This window comes from Mustela nivalis (genome assembly GCF_964662115.1).
Source record: "Mustela nivalis genome assembly, chromosome: 18".
Taxonomy (NCBI): domain Eukaryota; kingdom Metazoa; phylum Chordata; class Mammalia; order Carnivora; family Mustelidae; genus Mustela; species Mustela nivalis.
The window spans coordinates 19,083,003-19,102,990 of NC_139037.1; the positions used below are offsets into that span (position 1 = coordinate 19,083,003).

Below are 19,988 nucleotides of genomic sequence, written 5' to 3' on the forward strand. Positions count from 1 at the left end.
GGAGATGGGCTGTTGAGTATGTGTATGAGACTGTCTATCAGAGCTACCCTTAACTCAGGTGGGCTTCGGGGAGGTGGGATATCTACAAGGCACATGGCTTGATCTGCTTTTTATTTTTATTTATTTTATGTTTATTATTTTTGTTTTTGAGAGATAGAGAGAGAGAGAGCGAGCACACAACTGGTGGGGGAGAGGGAGAGAGAATTTTTTTTTTAATTTCTTTTTAGCGTAACAGTATTCATTGTTTTTGCACCACACCCAGTGCTCCATGCAATCTGTGCCCACCCCTTCAAGACCCTCAGGTTGTTTCTCAGAGTCCATAGTCTCTCATGGTTCACCTCCCCTTCCAATTTCCCTCAACTCCCTTCTCCTCTCCAGGAAGAGAGAATCTTAAGCAGGCTCCACACTCAGTGCAGAGTCCCACGCGGGGCTCGATCTTGTGACCCTGAGATCATGATCTGAACTGAAATCAAGAGTGACACGCTTAACCGACTGAGCCCCCCAGGGGCCGCTGATCTGCTTTTTAGAATATCACTTTGGTCTCAGATTGGAGGGAGAAGGACTGGCAGTCCCAGGCGCATTTTTATGGGACGCATTCTCTAATAGTCACCTCAAATTCAGTCAAGGCTCCATGGCTTGAATTTTCTCAGTTTTGGTGCTTCTCTAAGAGAAACCCAGGGAACTAGTGAATATTGAGGGTGAGGAGGCAAAGTCATCCTGGTCTATATTAAAGGTTATTTGTCTCTGAACTCACTGGGTCTTGAAACTGTTGTCCTTGAAGGTGTTCACCGGCAAGATAAGTGGGTCAGATATCAAGGAGGCAGTTGAAGTTTTGACCATTCCCCTTTCTCAGAACATCTAGAAGGCAGGTACATATTTGTGGACCCAGAGCAACTCCTGGTTATAGAGTTAAACTTCTATCTTATTCCAGCAGTTGAATTCAGGCACTCACCTTATTGGCAAGAAATTAAAGATTAAATCAGAGTTTTCAAATATCCTGTGGGGTATATTGCTGTAAATGGAAGCATCCCTATCAGATGCCTTTGGTTCAGAGAAAGAAAGGTTACATTATTTTTTTTTTCCTCTTGTGGGGAAATAACATTTTGACCATACAGAGCTTTGTCTTTTGCTGTCCCAGCGTCTACCACGTAACGGGGGTAATTCTCCTCCTTTTAGGTTTCCTCCCTGCTGCTTGGATGAAAAAGCTCTTCATTGCTTTGTAAAGTATCTTTCCCTAGGTTTAAGAGCAGAGATCCCTTGCCACACCCTGTTCAAAAAAGTGCTGGGAGCTCTGGAGAGATACCAGGGTGTGGAGAGCAGTTATCAAATGTGATGCTTTTCACCAGAAGGGCTTGGGCCACAGCAATGGAGTTGGCCTTTGTTGGAAGTGGACAGAGTCTAGTTCTAGCTCTGGCTGCCAGGTTGTCAGGGTATCTGTAGTTGCAGATGTGTTCCCCAAGTTGTCACTTGTGCCTAACTCATGCCTGTCTGCACTTGGAGCACGAACCCCAGCGCCTAGATAAGCCCTCATCCACACAGAAGTGCAGAGCAGATTGGCATGGAGGCCCAAGGACCACGCCTGACCTCCTTCCCTCAGCCTGCCTTCTCCCTTATTTTATTTTTTTTTTTAGACTCAAATGGGTTAGTCTTTTCCCCTTGGGCAGCTGGTTCCGTCCCCCTAGAACAACAATGCCGGCACATTCGTCTGTGTTCCTGGAACCCGACAAGGGGAAGCCCTCCCCTTGAAGTCTCTTTTCACAGGATTCTATCATTTGCATGCAGTAGGTGCTCAAATGACATTTGTTGAAAGAACAAATGAATGGGATAAAACAGGGTGCTAGGTACTAGAAAGGAAGGCACTAAAATATTAATAGTAGTTAGGACCAGCTACATGATGAATGAGGCCCAGCACAAAATGAAAATTCATGCTGCCTTATTAGAAAATTATTAAAAGAGATTCAAGACGGCAACAGCAGAGCATTAAATCAAGCACAGGACTCTTCTAAGTGTGAAGCCCGTTGTGAGTGCCTAGGGGTGAATGTCCGTTCAGCGGGTCTTGATGGTGATTATCTTTGAGGAGTGGGATTATGGAGTAATATAGGCCAGATGTAGAAAATTCTCCATAATAAATAGGAATACTTTTAATAATCAGGAAAGAGTTCTTCTCAAACAGGGCCTGTAGAGTAAGAGCAGCCGTCTATACTCTGGACCGTGAGAGATGTGAATTCTAATCTGGATTCTCTTGCCACGTGGCCCTCAGTGAGTCCTGTCTACTGTTTCTCAGTTTCCTCCCAGCGCAATTCCTGGAATGGCAAAGAAAAGGTCCGAGGCCTCCTCCTGCCCGGTACTTCTTAGATGCTGAGATGGTCACGAAGCAAACGTGATCTTGAGAGTTTCTCAGGCACCAAGGTTAGAAAGCTGTGTGAGGACAAGACCTGCCAAAGTTTCTTCCAAATTGCCCTTGGAAACATGCCCGGCCGAAGCTCTCAGGAGCAAAACCCTCTTCACGAAAATATTTCCTTGCCTGAAGCGGGCTGGTCTCCAGGGGGATAAATGCTTTGTGTGGTTCTAAGTCAGTAAAGCCAAAGAGGGAGCGCCAGGCAGCGGCTGCCTGTCATTCCAGCCCGACCGGTGGCCTGGGAAGGGGCGATCCGGTGGGTGGGGAGGGGGAGGCCCCCTTTTTTCCATACAGCACTTGCACGAAGACTACAAATGTTTGAGCTGATTGTACTCACTTACACGCAGCAATGAGTCATCCTGCGATGAGAGGGACTAAAATATGCTGGGATGAAATTAACATCAGTTGAAACAGAAAATGGATTTGAGCCCCCCCCCCCCGCCCCCACAGTGAGCTTTAGGAGGCCGACTGGAGAGCCTGGAGCCCACCACTGCTATTCTTAGTGACGGAAATGCCTAGACCCACCCTCTTGCTTTTTCTTTTTTTCTTTTCTTTTCTTTCTTTCTTTTTTTTTAAATTTTCTTGAAAAGCTTCTTTTCGGCCTGTCCTATGGGGGCACCTTCTAATCACACTTTATTGGTTTACGTTCCATCTTGACTTCTTAGATCTCTGGAGGAAAAAAAAATACAAGAAAAAGGAAACCAGCACAAACCTTTAGAATCTCAAAGAGAGGAAAAAATGAGAAATATTCACCACCCTCCCCCACCAAAAAGGAAAGAAAAAGTGGAGTTTGGGACTTATGGTGGATGAAGTGGCATTTACCTACTGAGGTGGCGTGTTTTCGGGGGTGATGCAGTTTTGAAGCATTAATTGGTGTTTCCTGCCTTTCGGGTTCTTGCCTATCATCCATTTCTCTCCCCGTGTTTGTACCTAAAAAAAACGCAGGTCCTGCAGGAAACAGAAGGAGCTCACACCTAGAATTCGTGGTGACCCTGAGCAGTGCTTTCTGTTCTAGAATCAGAAGAGGACTCCTTGGGCCTGGTAGGGCAGACCTGGTGGGGAGGGAGGGAGGCAGTGTGAGCGGAGATGCCTCCTGAGAGCTGAGCCTCTCACAGCTGCTGGGTCTGTGCCTGGGGCCCTGCGAACTCCTACCAATCACCACTGTCTGGGGAGTCCTGCCCACAGGTCCCTGCCGCACCACAGTCAGCCCAGATTCTCTGGGCCAGGACGCCAGCTTTTTTAGAAGTCAGAAAGACCCTCAGGTTCCAGCAAGCCCTAATGCTTATCCTAACTTGAACTTCCTCAGACAAGAAATGGGGCAGGTGCAGTGACCTCAACAGGAGTGGGGCCACATTAAATCACTAAACAGATAAAGCTCCCAGGTCTGTGTTCAGCACATGGGACCCGGTCTTCTTCAGACCCTGCCTTGCTTGGGACTAAATCCACATTAAGAAATGATGAGGTCCAGAGCCAGATGCTTTTGGAGATGGAGATTTTTAGAGATTTTTTTTTTTTGCCCTCAAAATAAGAAATATGTTCTGGAAATGTGAAAACCGCCCCTCTAGGAGAAGGGTGCTGCCCTGGTGAGTGGTGTGTGGCCCAGTCTGGTGTGGCATTTAGTGGATGAACCATGCAGGTTTGAGCCTCTTCTGAGCTGATCCTTACAACTTCATGGCTTTGGCAAACAGCTCCCCTTCGCCTCTTTGTGACTCAGTTTCCCCGTCATTCCTCACTCCTTCCTGATGGTGATGTTGTCTCTTATCTGACAGTGTTGTCCTGAGGGTTGTCAAGATGCATGAATTGTGTAGGAGGATCGCAGGTGCACAGGAAGTGTTCCAGAAGGGCCGGCTCTTACCGTTGTCTTAATCCCATTATCCAGCTGCTCCTCCTTGGTCTTGGTCTGGCTTGCTGATCTGATGAGACTGTCCAGGGGACAAGGGTCAGGTCTTCCGTCCAGCCTCGTAAGGAAGAGGGTTTTCTCTGAGCCTGAGTCAGCTCTGGGACCCACTGTGGACGCCCTGGGCTCTCCTTCCCCTTCTCCCCTCTGGGCCTTTGGCTTCTTCACCCTCTCCTCTGCCGCTGCCCCTCAAGCTTCCTCACATCTTGGTTTCCCCCTCTGTCCGTGATCTCCTGCTTCAGCCTCGTGGAGCTCCTTGAGGTGGGCTTCAGAAGCTGATCCTAAAATGAACCCTCAAGTGTGAGTGGTGATGTGGGAGGGCGGTGGTTCCAGGAACTTCGAGAAAGGTGGAGGGGAGGGGCAAGCAAGGCAGCCAGAAAACAATGTGTCATCAAGCCAGTTACCACGTGGGGTCACCGGAGCCCAGTCCCTTTGGGGAGCTTGGGTCTTCGGTGGCGAACACAAGCCTCTATGGCGGTCTACACAGGGCGCAAGATAGCCGAGGTACTTAAATACCGAGCCTCCCTTGTTGTCTTTCCAGGCTGCCGTGGGGTGTCAGCTCTTCGTCATCCCCATCTTCCTCCCTATGTTGGCCAAGCTGGATCCTGCAGGGGGAGCAGGAGCTTGCAGAACTCCTGCTAGGTGTTCAGCACCCAGAGGTGGGCACGCAGAGGGCGCGGGAGGGGGCATCCCCGGCACGTGCTCTAAGCCCTCACTGCTAAGGGAGAGTCTCTCTTTCCCAGCTTCAGGGAGGAGGTGTGGGAGGGCAGAAATGGAGTGAGGAGTCCATGGAGAGTAAAGGACAGAGGCAAAGAAAAGCCGGAAGGAAGGAGGAGAGAAGGTCAGGGAGTAGAATGAGAATGGGAACGAACGCATGAGTGTGGGAGAGCCATGGTGTCCCCGCTCCATCCTTGGTCCGAGCCGCGGTGGCCGGGACGGAGGGGCCATGTTTCACCTGGGGCTGATGGAGGGGAGCGCTCACCGGCATGGCCTGCAGACTCGTCGTCCCTTTAGACATCTTACCTCTCTAATTTCCCATGGGCTACGGTGGTACAGTGGGTTTATCCTGACAGCTTGAGAAGAAAAGTGAAATCAGATGGTCCCAGTCCTGTCCCTTCTTTCCCAGCATCTACATCAATCCCGTGTAGAGGGGATTCTTCCCACTCAACAGGTGAGGTGATGAGAAGTCACCTACACCCAGATGAAGCCTTGGGACGGTGGTCAGCCCAGAACCATGGTTCACCTTAGAACAAACCTCATCTTGGCTCTGTCATCGTCATGAGAGAAGTCACACCGGGCTGTGCCATTCGCGTTCTCCACTGCAGAGCAATGGAAGGGGAGCTAACAAGGTAATTGCAGCTAGGGGTGGCAGAACATTTTGGCCAAACTCCAGTGGAAGAAAAATAAGTCAAGATTTCATATCCTGGAAGCAGAAACATTTTGAAGGACACTTGAGAAGGGCTTTTCTAGAACAAGGGTGTTCTAGCCTCAGCAAGCTCACGAGTCACCTGGTGATCTGGCTTAGATGCAGGTTCTGACTGAGCAGATTCTGGGAGCCAGGGAAGCTCGAACTTCTAACAAGCTCCAAGGTAGTGCCTGTGTGGCCAGTCCAACGATGCTGAGTGGCAAGGGCAGCCCTTTTACATTGAGACAGAACTGGATTCAAATTCCAGCGAGGCTGCTTTCTAGTGCTGCAAAGTTGGGCAAGTCACCTAATTTGTGTGAGCTTAGGTTCTTCCATATGGAGAGTGTGGAACCGAATTCTTATCCCTCAGGGTTGCCATGATGATGTGAGGGGATGGTGTGTACCAGTGACCACAACTGGAATGTTCTATGCCATAGTTACATTGTACTTCCCTCACCTAACATTGTTTCCCGTCTTCCTCTGGTCATCCCTCCACCCTGGGCCTTGGAATCTGCCAGTTTCAGTTCACATCGGAGGGGGATGGTGAACACGGGTCAGCTGGTAACTTCTTCTTCTTCTTTTTTTAAAGATTTTATTTATTTGAGAGAGAGAGCGTGAGAGGGGCGAGGGCCAGAGGGAGAAGCCGACTCCCTACTTAGCAAATGGCCCAAGGTGGGACTTGATCCCGGGACTCCAGGATCCCAACCTGAGCCGAAGGCAGTTGCTTAACCAACTGAGCCACCCAGGCGCCCTCAGCTGGTAACTTTTATAAAAAGTGGGCTTTTGGGGGCTGTTGTGTAGTCTTGTGCTCATCACTGCAGGCAAGAAGGCAAGTATGGCTGCCCTTAAGAAACAGGAAAATGGCCTCATAGAGCAGGTGGGATTAGGAGTTCAGCCTGGCCTGGGAGGTCAAGTCGGGGATCTGGTCATCCCATCCTGGCCCTGCTCATGCAGCATTCCCTGGAACTCACTTCTTGCATCTCTGCTGACTTTCTTTAAATTCAAGTTAGTGAACATACAAGTGTCGTATTAGGGTCAGGAGAAAGTTTAGCGATCGTCAGTTGTGTAGAACACCTGGTGCTCATTACATCCCATACCCTCCTAGTGCCCATCACCCAGTTACCCCATCCCCCACTCACCTTCCCTCCAGCAACCCTCTGTCTCCTACAATTCAAAGTCTCATGGTTTGCTTCCCTCTCTGTTTTTACCTTATTTTATTTCCCCCCCCTATGTTCATCTGTTTTGCTTCTTGAATGCCACATATGAACGAAATCATATGGTATTTCTTTCTCTGATTGACTTACTTCACTCAGCACAATACCCTCTAGTTCCATCCACGTCGTTGCAAATGGCAAGATTTCATTCTTTTTGATGGCTGAATAATATTCTCTTGTGTATATATACCACATCTTCTTTATCCAATCATCTGTTGATGGACATCTGGGCTCTATCCATAGTTTGGCTATGTGGACGTTGCTGCTGTAAACATTGGGGTGCATGTACCCTGTTAAAATCACTATGTTTTTATCCTTTGGATAAATATACAGCAGTGCAATTGCTGGGTCATAGGGTAGCTCTATTTCTCACTTTTGGAGGAACCTCCATACTGTTTTCCACACTGGCTGCACCAGTTTGCATTCCCATTAGCAGTGTAAGGGAGCCCCCCTTCTGCACATCCTCACCAACACCTTGTTTCCTGAGCTACTTTTAGCCATCCTCACAGTTGTGAGGTGGTATCCCATTGTGGCTTTGATGTATTTCCCTGATGCCAACTGATGCCGAGCATCTTTTCATGTGTCTGTTGGCCATTTGGAAGTCTTCTTTGGAGAAATGTCTATTCATGTCTTCTGCCCATTCGTTGACTGGATTTTTTGTTTTGTGGGTGTTGACTTCTGCTTCTGCACTTGGTCCCAGACCCCATGTGTATTGACTTGCTCAGTTTATAAGCATTTCTGAGCTCAAGTTGCAAGGGCTGCTTGTTCCCAGATGCTCTAACCCAGGCAACAGCATTCTTTCTTTCTGTCAATCCCCTCATTTCCCAGGCAATGAGCAATTCTCTCTCTTAGTCTCAGTTTCCCCATACATACAACACTGAGTCTACTTCAAGCAAGATCTGTGTACATTATAGCTCTTTCCCCATTAATAGCTATAGTAGTCCCAATACAGTTTTTGCTTTCTTAACTCCTTCCATCAATCTTTTCTTCACCACTGTTATTGTTCTTAACCACTGACCATGAAGACCCTGGTTCTTGCTTCAGATCCTGTCTCACTTATAGGTCGTTTAGAGGCAGGACTGCCATAGTCACATAAAATGGTGACTCTCTGGAGTTGTTCAGGGCACAGCCTGCACAAATGTACTTTGGAAACTTGCATGAGCCTTCTGCTTCAAAAAACATAGTTCTCCATATTCTAGTTTCCAAACTCATCCCATACCCGCTCCCATATCCTACCCCAACCCTCCTTTATGGACTAACCTCTAGGCTTTCCCTCAACCTAGGGAGTTGAGCTCCAGAGTAAAGCTGGAGGAGGCTGGGCTAACACCAAGGATGTAGAGTGCAATTTTCATGTGCATAAAGCCAGATCACAAAACCAGCACTCAGTACTATAATCTTTCTTGGGTCCTACATTTCAGGCTTAATGCCATGAATCATTATTTTAATAAATATTAGGATTTGATGCTCTTCAGAAAGCTCTGTTGCTCAGCCTAGAAATACCATCTTGAACCAACTAATTGGTCAGTAGATAACAAGTTCTGGTCATTTAACTTTTGTTTATGTTGTATCCATAGCAAGAGCGCAAATAGCCTTGAGGCCTCCATCAGCCATGGCACCTAATGCCAGATCCCCTTGATAGAGTTGACTTGGGTAGCTGTGCTTGGCTAACACTGTTTCTATTTTGATGTTCATGTTTCAATATTCTCATTGCAATGCCATTGTTTTTGCCAGTAAGGAGGGCACAAGACCACCCATTTCATCTCTTGCTGGAGTTACCTACATGAGAATTGATAAATTAACCCTATTGAATGTAAGAAACAGAAATGTGTTATCCTTTTCCAGCCAAAGGAATATATTGTTTTAAGTGAAGGAGAGTTGTGGTCTGTGAGTGGGACACCGAGCCACACACGTGCAGTGCCTTCCTGCAGGGTAGAATCAGAAAAGCAAATTCAGGGCAAGTGTGCTATGATGCCCTGGTGCAGGCTCATCCCCTCTCCTGGTAGCTGACTGTGTGCATCCCTTCTCCACTCTGCTTCCAGTGACATCATGTTGGTGGCTGGACATTGACTAGGGTGGGAGCACTCTTACAAGGAAATTGGCCAAGGACACGGGGCTTTTCTTCTTTTTAGAGAACAGTTGTTAAATATTTAGTAGCACACCACTGAGAATGGATTGCCGCTTCCCCCTCTCATCCATGGATTCTAGAATATTCTAATGGATTCTAGAACATTCTTCCCCTTTGAGCACAGATGAGGCTTAGAATCTTTTCCAATACATTTTCCAGGCAGCAATTACCAATGAGTTGGTGTCCGCTCAGGGGATAAAACTCCTTCAATAACCTCCACTTACCTTAATTCAGTGTGTCCTGCACAGAACCTCTACATAGCATAGAATGGTAGACCCCAAATGTTCGGATTTTATAAACCTTCCAAACACCCAAAAGTATGTTTTGAGTACATGCTAATAACCAATTTCTTATTTGGCTAAGTAAGGACATAAACCAAAACGATAGCAATGAAATATGTTCCACCTTCTACCATCATAATCATTTCATTGAAGGACATTCTGGATGTCACCTGGTAGATATGAAGTATATAATCTCAGAATAAAGGCAACTTCATTAAAGTGAAAATATACTCCTCATTTTTCCCCTTCATTTGCTGTATCCCAATGCAAACTTTCTCTTGGACCAGCTCAAAGTCCATGGACTCGCTTGGGAACAAGCTTCAGTGGGCCAAGAACATTGCAGCCAACAATTGCAGGGTCCACATTGCCTCCTTGCGGGGGTGCAGAGATGATGAGCAGGGAGGGGTGCCTGCACAGATGCTCTCCATGGGGTGAAGAGCTGGACAAGGTTTGACAATCTTGCCATTTTGTAGCCACTTTTTTTTTTTCACTGTTGCTGATTTCTCTCCAGGTAGATGAGCCCTCCTAGGGGGTAGTAGAAATTTACAATCTAGTAAATCCTGGTGGTTTTTCAGCTTGCCGAGACCTAAAGCAGTGAGATGGCCTTGCTTCTGTGATCAAATTGTGAGATTAGGAATGAAGTCTGTGATTCCAAAAAAGGGGATGACTCCATCATTCCTTCACTTGTTGATTCACCGGACCTCTCTGGGGCTTGTGGCAAGCACCTTTCTACCATAGCCTTCCCGACCTCACCGGTCTCATTTCCTCCTGTCTGACACCAGCTTGGAATAGGTTCCAGAAGGACCTGCGGTGTCCTAGCTGGGGTTTTGGGCTTCACCTCGAGAGACTGTGGACCAAGGGGGACAAGAAGGACAGGCTTTCCTGTAACAGAGAACGTACTGGAAGCTGATACAGAGCGTGGACTAGTATGCGTGCAGGGCTGCTTCTGGAGTCAGGTAGACCTGCTGCTCTCCCGGAGCCGTGGTCTGCAAAACGGATGAAGATGATCTAATCTAAAGTAAGGTATTGGCAGCAAAAGTCGCGGTGGGCGGTGGGCATTTGAGTCTGCAGTTGTGCGTGTGGAGTACGAGTATGTTTGCGGAAACGGCTCTGAGACATTAAGAGCAGATGTTTCTTGGCAGGACGTGGCAGAGGTGGCAGTCAGGTGCGCCGCACTCGGGATGCCCGGGGTATGGATTGGTACTACTCTGGAAAATCACCTGCGGAGTCCGACCGTGCGGGTAACGCGGAGCTAATTTTACTGGGAACAAACAGCAACGTTTAAGTGTTGTGTATTCTCTGGGTTTGCATATTTGGAACGTATTTTGATGTTTCCTTTTGCCTGGTGCCCATTAGGAAAATGTAACTCTTATAAAAGCGATGTTGTTGCTTGGAACATTTTTCATTAGAGCAAATTTGTTTCAAAATTGACTGTAAATTATATTGCGCTTTGTTTGAGAAAACAGAGTTAAAATCAGGATCCAAGTGTGCAATACTCAGTGTGGAACAGAAGTTCAATTACCTGCAGTTATGAGTATGTTCTCCTCCACGTGTGTGGAGCTGGCGTCTCCTATGTAAAGGATTTTAGTGCAAGAAGTTGCTTTACAGATTACTTTCTTCCACATTCCCGAAATAGAGATGAAAGAACAGAGAGGGAACAAAAATTGCCTGAGGTCACATAGCAAGTGAGTGGCAAAGTTGGAATGGGTTTAGGTATCCTGATCTAGATTTTGATGAGATTAAAGGAAAAAAATATTCTTGAATTTCCATTTCACACAATATTCAATAGTTCTTTCTCTCACAGACTAACATTAGGATCACTTTGCCTCAGACAGATTCTAGAACAGATATGAAGGGAAAAAAAAAATGTCTGACGATGCCAAGCATGGTGCTCCAGTTCACAGCACTGAAAATTCTAGAAAGATCGGTATGGCTACCACACATTATATTTTTTCAGTGTTGTTCCAATGAGCAGCCTACCACAGGGCTTTTTGACTAATCTAATTTCATGAAAGCTGTTTTATTAGGCTTCAAATGACCTTGCACAGGGGAGCATTTGGATGAATACTAAGGCCAAACCCTCTGCCGGGTCTCTTCTCTTCACCACAGAGGATCTGTTGCCAAATTCTGCTGATTTTACCTCCTTGATATCTCCCACTCCATGTCCAGCAGCTGTCCTGCCCCAAGCCTCGTTCCTCCCCCTTATCGGGACCATGGTGATCACCCTTATTCAATCTCTCTCCCTCCCTTCTTGGCACAACCTACAATCCAATTCCCACACAGCGGAGGCATTAAAACATTTTTTTCCCCTCTAAAACCTAAATCTGATCATGTCTACCTATTACCATCACCAAAATTCTTACCATGGATTGGGCGCTGGGTGTCTGGGCCACCCCAGTCTCGGGCCTCCTCGCCCTGCAGTCCCCCTCCCATGGTCTGGCCCATCCCACAGGTGTCCATCAGTCCTCTGCATTCGCCAGAGTCTACCCTAATGCAGAACACGAGCCCCCAGTCCTCCAACCTCCCTTTGGCTGTTTCATACCAACTCATTTTTCAGACCTCAAAAATTATTTTCTTCCTTATGTAAATCTTTTACTGGTCCTCAGATGAGACGGTTTCCCATATTATTCCCTGGCGTAGTGCCTGTGTTCATGCTGTCCGTAGATGTACCTCAATCAGAGCTCGAGAGATGGGGTGGGGATTGGTGAATCTGGAAGGGTCAAGTTCTTAACCCACTGAGCCACACAGGCGCCCTGGAAGGGTCAAGTTCTTAACTGACATGAGGGTTTTAATGTCTGAGATTCAGATCACTGGGTACCTGATGCTCTCCTTATCCCTGGGCAACCACAAAAAGGCAGAAGCCTTTTCAGATCCCTGTGTTGGGTTTTTCAAAATGTTCCTACTGCATTATCTACCGGCAGACCTGGCTTTCGCTGCCTCCTAGGCTGGGAGGGTTTGAGTCTATCCCAGCAGCTAGAGTAGGGATGGGAGGGAGGATGAAGTGGACAGTTCCGAATTTAATTCACCTTTGCATCCATGTACTCACCGATACTCGATGCAGAAAACGAGGAGGCATCCTGGGGTCCTTCTAATTTGCTGTCCGTGTTTCAACCTCTGAAAGCGTCAAGGCTAAGCCACCCCCGCCTCCCTCTGGTCCTCAGCAGTCACAGCACATCGGCAATACACGCTCACTCCTCCTTTCACGGGGAAGACTGACAAGGACGTGTCATAACTCAGTGTCTTCCTTCTGCTGTGGCCAGTGCTCCCTGCTGGGAGTTTTGAGTGTCTTCGCGGCTCAGAGAGCGAAATGGAACGGTGTAAATGAATGTGCCACTGCAAATGCCCTACTCCTTTAATGTAGGATTTGGGATCACATTCCACTCAATCCTGCCAAGTCGCAGAATGATTTGTGATAACACATGCTGGTGATAATTTAGCAGAACCGAAACGATATCTGAATGGAGCTGCAGACCCTCCAGCTCCAGAGAGTCCCAAAGGGGGCTCTGCTCAATACAACAGTTTGTTTACTGATTATCCTTCGGGAAGGTGGCAGGGGGGCTGACCTCACCTCTGCTGGGTCTGTCTCAGCTTGGCCTGCAGGACTCCATCCCCCCCACCCTTAATCTCCTGTTCTCCGTTGCCGTGGGCCCCCAGATGCTCTCCTGCTCCCCCTGAAATCATCACAGTGATAATGATGGGGTGAGCATTTATCGAGTGCTTGTATAGAGCGGATAATGTGCTTATATGCTTCATCTCCTTTAAGACCACTCTACAATAGGTAGCCGTTACAGCTTTTCCTTTATAGAAGGGAAAACCCAAGTTCTGAGGGGCGAATTGGCTTCCTGGAGGTCAGCTGTGGTGGTGGACCTGGGATGTAACCCCACATCTGTCAGAATCCAGGAGGTTACAGGAAGCCTTGTGGGGCTGGTAAGATGCATAGGAAGTGCACCCTCTTGTAAGCCTGGGGTCTTGTGCCTTGGAGAAGAGGCACCTGGAGGGGGTGCTGTGAGTCTGCTTGGCCCCAGAAGACCGAGGGCAGGTTTCAGTCCAATATCATGAAGGCGTTTGTTGATGAAATGAATGGGGGTGAACGAGGCTGTGCCACCTTATGACAGAGGCACTGGGGGTGGGCTGGGCTGGGGTTGACGTTGGATAACACAGAAGTGGAGACCCCTTCTAAACTCTTTAATTCTGTGGTTCTCCTACGTGCTGTGCTTCCATTCCCAAGTTCCCTAAGCATCTCAGTGCAATTGTCCCATCAGGCAGGAAGTGATATTTTCTATATACCTTATACATCGTTTCCATCACGATGAGATTACAGTACTCCTCTTGTTACTCTTGGTGCTACTAGACCCCATTAATTGAGTTTGTGATGGTAGTTGAGGGGATTGGGTGATGGATTTAAAATCTGAAGGGCTGGCCTTCAGAATTTGCTAACCATGGGTATGTTCCCAAATTTGAGCTCTGTTTTCTTAAGAAAGGAAGAGTTCAGATACCAGAAATTCATGGAAATGGTTCAAATCCCGACTTTGCCACTTACCACCTACGTGAACTTGGGCAAGTCATTTCATTTCTCTGAGCCCTTCTCTTTACCTATAAAATGAAGTTTGTGGTACTTATCCCATGGGTTGCTATGCAGATAAAATGCCATAAAACAGATGAAGCATTTAGCACAGTTCTCAACACATACTAAATTACTTGCAAAATGGTATCTGTAGTCATTATTATGCCTTACTCTATGTCAGTCACCATGCAACACTCTTCCCGTTATGGTCCTTGGTGTTCACAGTGACATAAATATTACCTTCACTTAAAGAAATGGTTCACAGGCTCAGAGAGGTGAAGTCACTAGCCCTTGGTTACTCAGCTCAAAGAGTGGCCCATCATCTCTGTTTCCTCAGGACCAGCTCTCTTGCTCTGCCCTGCAGAGTGTGTCTTTCATGGTAGCACAGCCCATTTGAGGCTGGTGATCCCCCACACATGCCACACACACACGCCCAGCAGATGCTTCTTGACCGAAGGACCAAGGACAAGGACCATGCCATCTGCATCTTGCTTTTCTTCATGACACATTGAGCATGTTCCTTCCTCTTTTTGGGGGGGCCCCAGTCTCCTTATACATGATGGAAGAGGGTTTGGACTAAATCTATAGTTCCTTTCTCATTGTTATGAAAAAGTTATATGAATAGCACTAAGCACATAGTGGAGACCCTGTGGCTCTTTATCATGAGGGCTGGGTCTAGAGTGAGACAAGCAGGGCCCCCGAGGTCACAGAATTTAAGAAGACACACACTCAGAGGGTTGCGCGAGTGAAGGGCTGGCATGTGGGAATGTGTGCCTCCTTAAATCTTGTGCCCAGGGGACCTCTTCCATCACCTGGCCCGGGTCCTGCTTCACAGGGTGCAAGAGAGTATTAATGATGCTGCGGCCAAAACGGATTTTTCTTCCTCTTTTTAAACACCAGTGATGAGTACAGTGATATTTTTAATAAGAATTGGCTGGTACTTTGAAGAGCTCTACTCAAAAAGACATTCTTGAAAAAGACTATTATTCCTCTAGTTACATATTTTAGGCTTCTGGGGATAACAGTAGGGGTATAGGATTATAAGAAATAGAAGGGATGTAATAGAGAAAAGATGAAATTACTCTAACAGCCATTAGATCAGCCAAGGAAATAATTTCCAGTGATATAGTCATTATTTGTACAAGCATCCCCCCCAAAACAGGCCAACAGGATTTTCACACTTACTTCTTTGGTTTAATTGTCTATTTGTTTCGAAATGAAAGCTAATTAAAAGATTATTTTCATATGCTTTAATCACACCACAGCTAACTGTTGGAAAACGTGCAATTAATGGATGCAGCAGTTGACATAAGAATGCATTTTTTTAAAATAACATCACTATTTGAATACACAGAGTGAAGCAATTAGTCCTTCATTAGTTCTGAGTTATTTCAAATGCTTTGAAATACTTGTGTGTTTAATGTTTAATCATCAAGGAAATATATCTGGCAATGGTGCTAGCTCCAGCATCATGAATTAAATATGGCCCCTTGGGAGTGGGGAGAGTTCAGGAAGAAAAATGGCAGCCTCCCCAGGCCTGGCCTCAGGCAAATTCCTTCTTTCTCTGAGCACAGGAAGAGTGAAGGCTCTTCTTAAAGCGTCAGTGCTTCTTGCACGCTCACCACTTCCCAAAGGTGGCTGTGTAGGTGGCAGGTGGTTGCCTTGGAGTGGAGCGGCCGGAGAGGGACCGCGCCTGAGTCTGGAGCCCCCTAGTGGAGTGATGGTGTGAGAACGGGCGTTGGCAGCTACAGGGACAGGTGATGGGGGCGATTACCGTTGACAGGTTGACCGCACAGTGTCGAGACTGTGGTGACCAGCACTCTGGGTGCAAGGATGTCACTGAAGCCTTAGGTGGGGGCTCAGAGGATGAATAAGGGGCATGTTCCCAACAGTCACTTAGAGCTTGGCAAGGGAGTGCTACCTGCGACAGAACTGTGCAGGTATGTAGGCATCAAGAGGCTCCTTGGCAGACGACGAGAGTGACTTTAGTGCATGGCTAAGCATCAAAGGGATCTGTTCGAATTGGCAATGAGATTCCTTCCCAAGAATATCCTTAGAGCCAGCAAGCGCAACACAGACCAGAGCTGTAGGTGACATTTCCCTTGGATTGGTAGACGATACATAGCAAGACTGAAACTTTTCATCTTCCGGGGACATGGCCATAGACAATAAGCAAGTGTTCATTATCTAGGCTTTGTACGGAATGCTGTGCATCCGATTTCTTACTGAATTCTCTTAGTAGCCTGGTGAGGTAGGCATGTCCCTGCTCTGTAGGGAAAGAAACGGAGGCGTGGAGCGGTTAAGTGACTTATCAAACTGGAGTTATTCCGTAAACTTTTTGGCTTGTAGGGAAAATAAAGTAATGTGTGTTCTCCCTACCCTACGGAAGAAAGTGTGGTTGTACAGGTGGGACTTGCCCAAGGACACACATGTTGGGTAAGTAGCTGAACCAGTGTTTTGTTTTTAACAAATTTTTAAATTTTTTATTGTTTTTTTTTAAGATTTTTATTTATTTATTTGACATAGATCACAAGTAGGCAGAGAGGCAGGCAGAGAGAGGAAGGGAAGTAGGCTCCCCGCCGAGCAGAGAGTCTGATGTGGGGTTCGATCTCAAGACTCTGGGATCATGACCCAAACCGAAGGCAGGCAGAGGCTTTAACCCACTGAGCCATCCAGGTGCCCCTGAACCAGTCTTTTGACTCAAGTCTTTCTGACTCCATGTTTGCTCTGTCTCAGTGTGGGGTGGGGTTCCGTACGTATGCCAAGGGTGTGCAAACACGAAGGCGCGGCTCTGCTGCTGTACCGTGCTATCCTGAGAGGCTTGCTGTGCTTCATCCCTCAGGAAAGCGGAATCGTGGAAGCAAGTGCAGCTTGCCGGGGGCCCTAGATGATGCTCTCTCTTCTTAGCAAAACCAATAAGGATTCTTCACCTCAGGAATTTAAAACATCAGAAGTCTGAGACTGAGTGTCGATGACCACAAGACAAATCCCAGCGCTCCCACCGGCAGGTGGATTCTGAGATGGGAGGGGAAGAGCTCAGGGAGGTCAGAGGAGGGCAGGACTGGGGGAGGCTGAGAGGGACCATCAACATTCCTAAAGCCTGTGTTGGCAGTGAGCTATGGCACGATGCCTTGGGGGTCTCCCTGCCTGTCTGTCGTGGCATAGAGAGAGTACTTAATTCTTCTGTCAAACCCTCTCGGTGTTCTGTCCCCAGTGTAGACTCCCTAGTCAACTGTGCCTCCCAGTCCCCCTGTGGCCGTGCCTAGGGAGCTTGAAGTTCAGTGGGAGAGACTTCCAGAAGCCTGGTGATGTAATATTGGGAGTGACCAACAGAGACATGACTGGGACAGAAGAAACAGGGAGTGGGGGCAGCAGTCTGCTCCGGGCACCAGAGTAGGCATGACTAGGGGGAGAAATACTCCTGGTCTTGAATTTCCCATGGGGGAAATGGGAGAAGACATTACAAGGTTGGGAACCACGAGTGCCAAAGACTGAGAGAGGAAGGGGCTGCATGGATTTGGGAACGGTGAGCACTTTAGCCTAATGCTGGGGGTGTAGGACGCAGGGGCAGGACAGGGCTGAGCTGGTGGGTCAGAATGAGAAGGCTTTAGAATCCCACCCGAGGGAGCCTGAGGTCCTAGAGCCAGCAGGCCGGGAGCCAACAACGATTTGTCAGCAAAGCCTGGGAAAACCAGTGCATTCATGGGAGATCAGAATTAGAACATGTTTGGGAGCCGGGGGAGCTCGACCAATGGACTGAGATGCTTCTTTTTTCTTTAAGGGTCACGTACTTTCATTTATTCATAGAGTCTCTTCTCCCTCTCTTTTTGGAGGAAGGACACACACACCTTCTGTATCCACTCACACAAACAAATACAAGTCGACGTGATAAAGTAAGTAAGTAAGGGAGCGGAGGCGGGGGCGGGGACTGGAATCTCTAAGAGCACAGGCTCTGGACAGCTGCAAATGGGCCTCGGGGATGGCGCTGAGATACGCAGAGGCCAAGGCCACGACGGAGACAGAGCCAGATTCCCAGCCCGTGGGTCGCACGACCCGATCACCCTGGAAATGACTCTTCCTGATACAAAAGAGGAGAGGCTCTCATGAATTCACCAGAATAAGTCCTTCAAGAGGCATTTCAGGAATTTCAATAAGCTGTTTTTTATGGGCTCCCACAAAGTGGGCTGATGGGATTCCTCTGGAGCTCCATTTAGCACGAGAAATTCTAAGGGCAGCAGAGCAAAGACACATGACCCAGGCTTCATCTGGCTTGATCGCAGAATGAGATTCAGGCTAATGTAATGGCTTTTGCTCTTTTAAGGCCCCAGCATGCATTTTTAAAAAGGCGATTCCTTATCTGCAACCCCAGTATCCCACTCGTAGCAGATAAGACCTGGCCATCTCTGGATTGGGGTGGAGGCAGGGGATGGGTTTCTAGGGAGCCCCAGGAGCACCCTCAGGAACTCCAGGGCTCCGGGGAAGATTGTCTGAGAAGCTGGATCAGAAGGATTGATGGACAGAATGTCCTTCAGACAGTACTCTATAGACATTATTCCTCGCAGCCGGGGTTGTGACAAGGATCGGAAGGTGGCGAGCTTGACCGGGGGACTCGCGGGGCAGATGCTCTGTGCTGCCGTCAGCCGGTGATTCCTCCAACACCTCAAAGCAGTAGACGGTCCAATTCTCCAGGCTCACGTACTCTCCAGCCTCAGCTTTTGAGAATTCAAGGCCCCGAACATGTGCTTTGGGCCGTGTCGCCCCCACATTGGAGGACGGGAAGCAGCCTCACTCTGCCAGAAGTCTCTCAGGACCCGGCTGCTCTACATCTTTTTAATTGTTTCTTGACATGCCTTTTAAGCTGTCACACTGAAATGTGATTCCCATCTCTGTTTATCTAATGTCACCGGGGGAGGCACTCGGAGACCAGCCATGGCCCGACCACCACCTGCATCTGCTCTCTCCGCTCAGCCATCTCTCCCCACCTTCCAGAGTGTCTCTGTAGCCCCTGGGAAACTGGCAAGCTTCCTTGGCAGCAGCCGTAACAGAAAAGGGTGGACCCTGGGGGAAAGCAGGCAGCTGGCTGGTTCTCCGTGCGGCTTGCCGGCCCCAGAGGTGCTGTCACACTCACTGAGCACCTCCTCCGTGCCAGGCTCTGAGATGGGCGGGGGACATGCCCAGGGGAAGGAGGGGGGTGCGTGCTTAGGGGCCTCATGGTCAGCTGGTCGGGCCACGCTTCTGATGTTCTGATGTAAAAGAGAACCCGGTGAATGTGATGCATGGGTCACACAGCCTTCATGCTGAAGGTGCGACCCTGAGACCTCCTCTCCATGCTTCTCTGGCCTGCACTCCACCCCGGAAGCTGTACTACATGTAGGACATCAAGGAGTTCCTCTGCCTGCTTCTTCCAACTGGGCCAGGCCCATGGGGAGTCCCAAAAAGTGTTCGCAGGGAGGTTAGAGAGTGAAAGTTGTCCATATGACCATTTGTCAAGAGATAATGCTGCCGAGCTGGTGCAAACCAGCCCTGAAAGCCTTGTACCCACAGTGACAAAGCAACACTGCTAATCAGTACATTTCATGGCCCTGGCCGAGGGTCAGTGCTGTGTTGTACAATATTTTTGCAAAATGGCTCAAGCTAGTTAGGTACTTCTGCGACCAACCCTTATAGCTAAGAGTGAGCTCAGAGTGTTATCATCTAATTGCCTCCCTACCAGGTCACCTCTTGGCTGGCTCTGTCCTTTGACTAGAGACTGTTCCCCCAAAGAAAGGCGATTGTCCTTGGTGCCTCTCCCTCTCTCTCTTTCTCTCTGGTGTCTAGTAACTACTCCTCCACTCTTAGCCTTTTGGTCCTAGGGGAGGTGAAATTCTGTTACCAAGACTCTAGTTATTGTCCTCTCATCTCAGTGCCCTCTTGGTTCACAGCCCCTTCAGTAATAAACTCTCCCGAGTCACTCTGTCTTCAGCAAAGCTGTCGCCATCAAGACAGTATGGTGCTGGCACAAAAACAGACACATAGACCAGTGGAACAGAAGGGAGAGCCCAGAAATGGACCCTCAACTCTATGGTCAACTCATCTTCGACAAAGCGGGAAAGAGTATCCAATGG

General features: G+C 48.2%; 1 long non-coding RNA gene across 2 annotated transcripts in view; it reads left to right on the forward strand.

Moving 5' to 3' along the window:
- The window catches only part of LOC309853136, a 369,996-nt gene that overhangs the window by 182,919 nt on the left and 167,089 nt on the right, over positions 1-19,988 (forward strand). For both annotated transcript variants that reach the window (XR_014305531.1, XR_014305532.1), the window contains 2 exons: positions 5,422-5,644; positions 10,463-10,561. This is a non-coding gene — a long non-coding RNA (uncharacterized lncRNA). The remainder of the gene's footprint in view (positions 1-5,421; positions 5,645-10,462; positions 10,562-19,988) is intronic.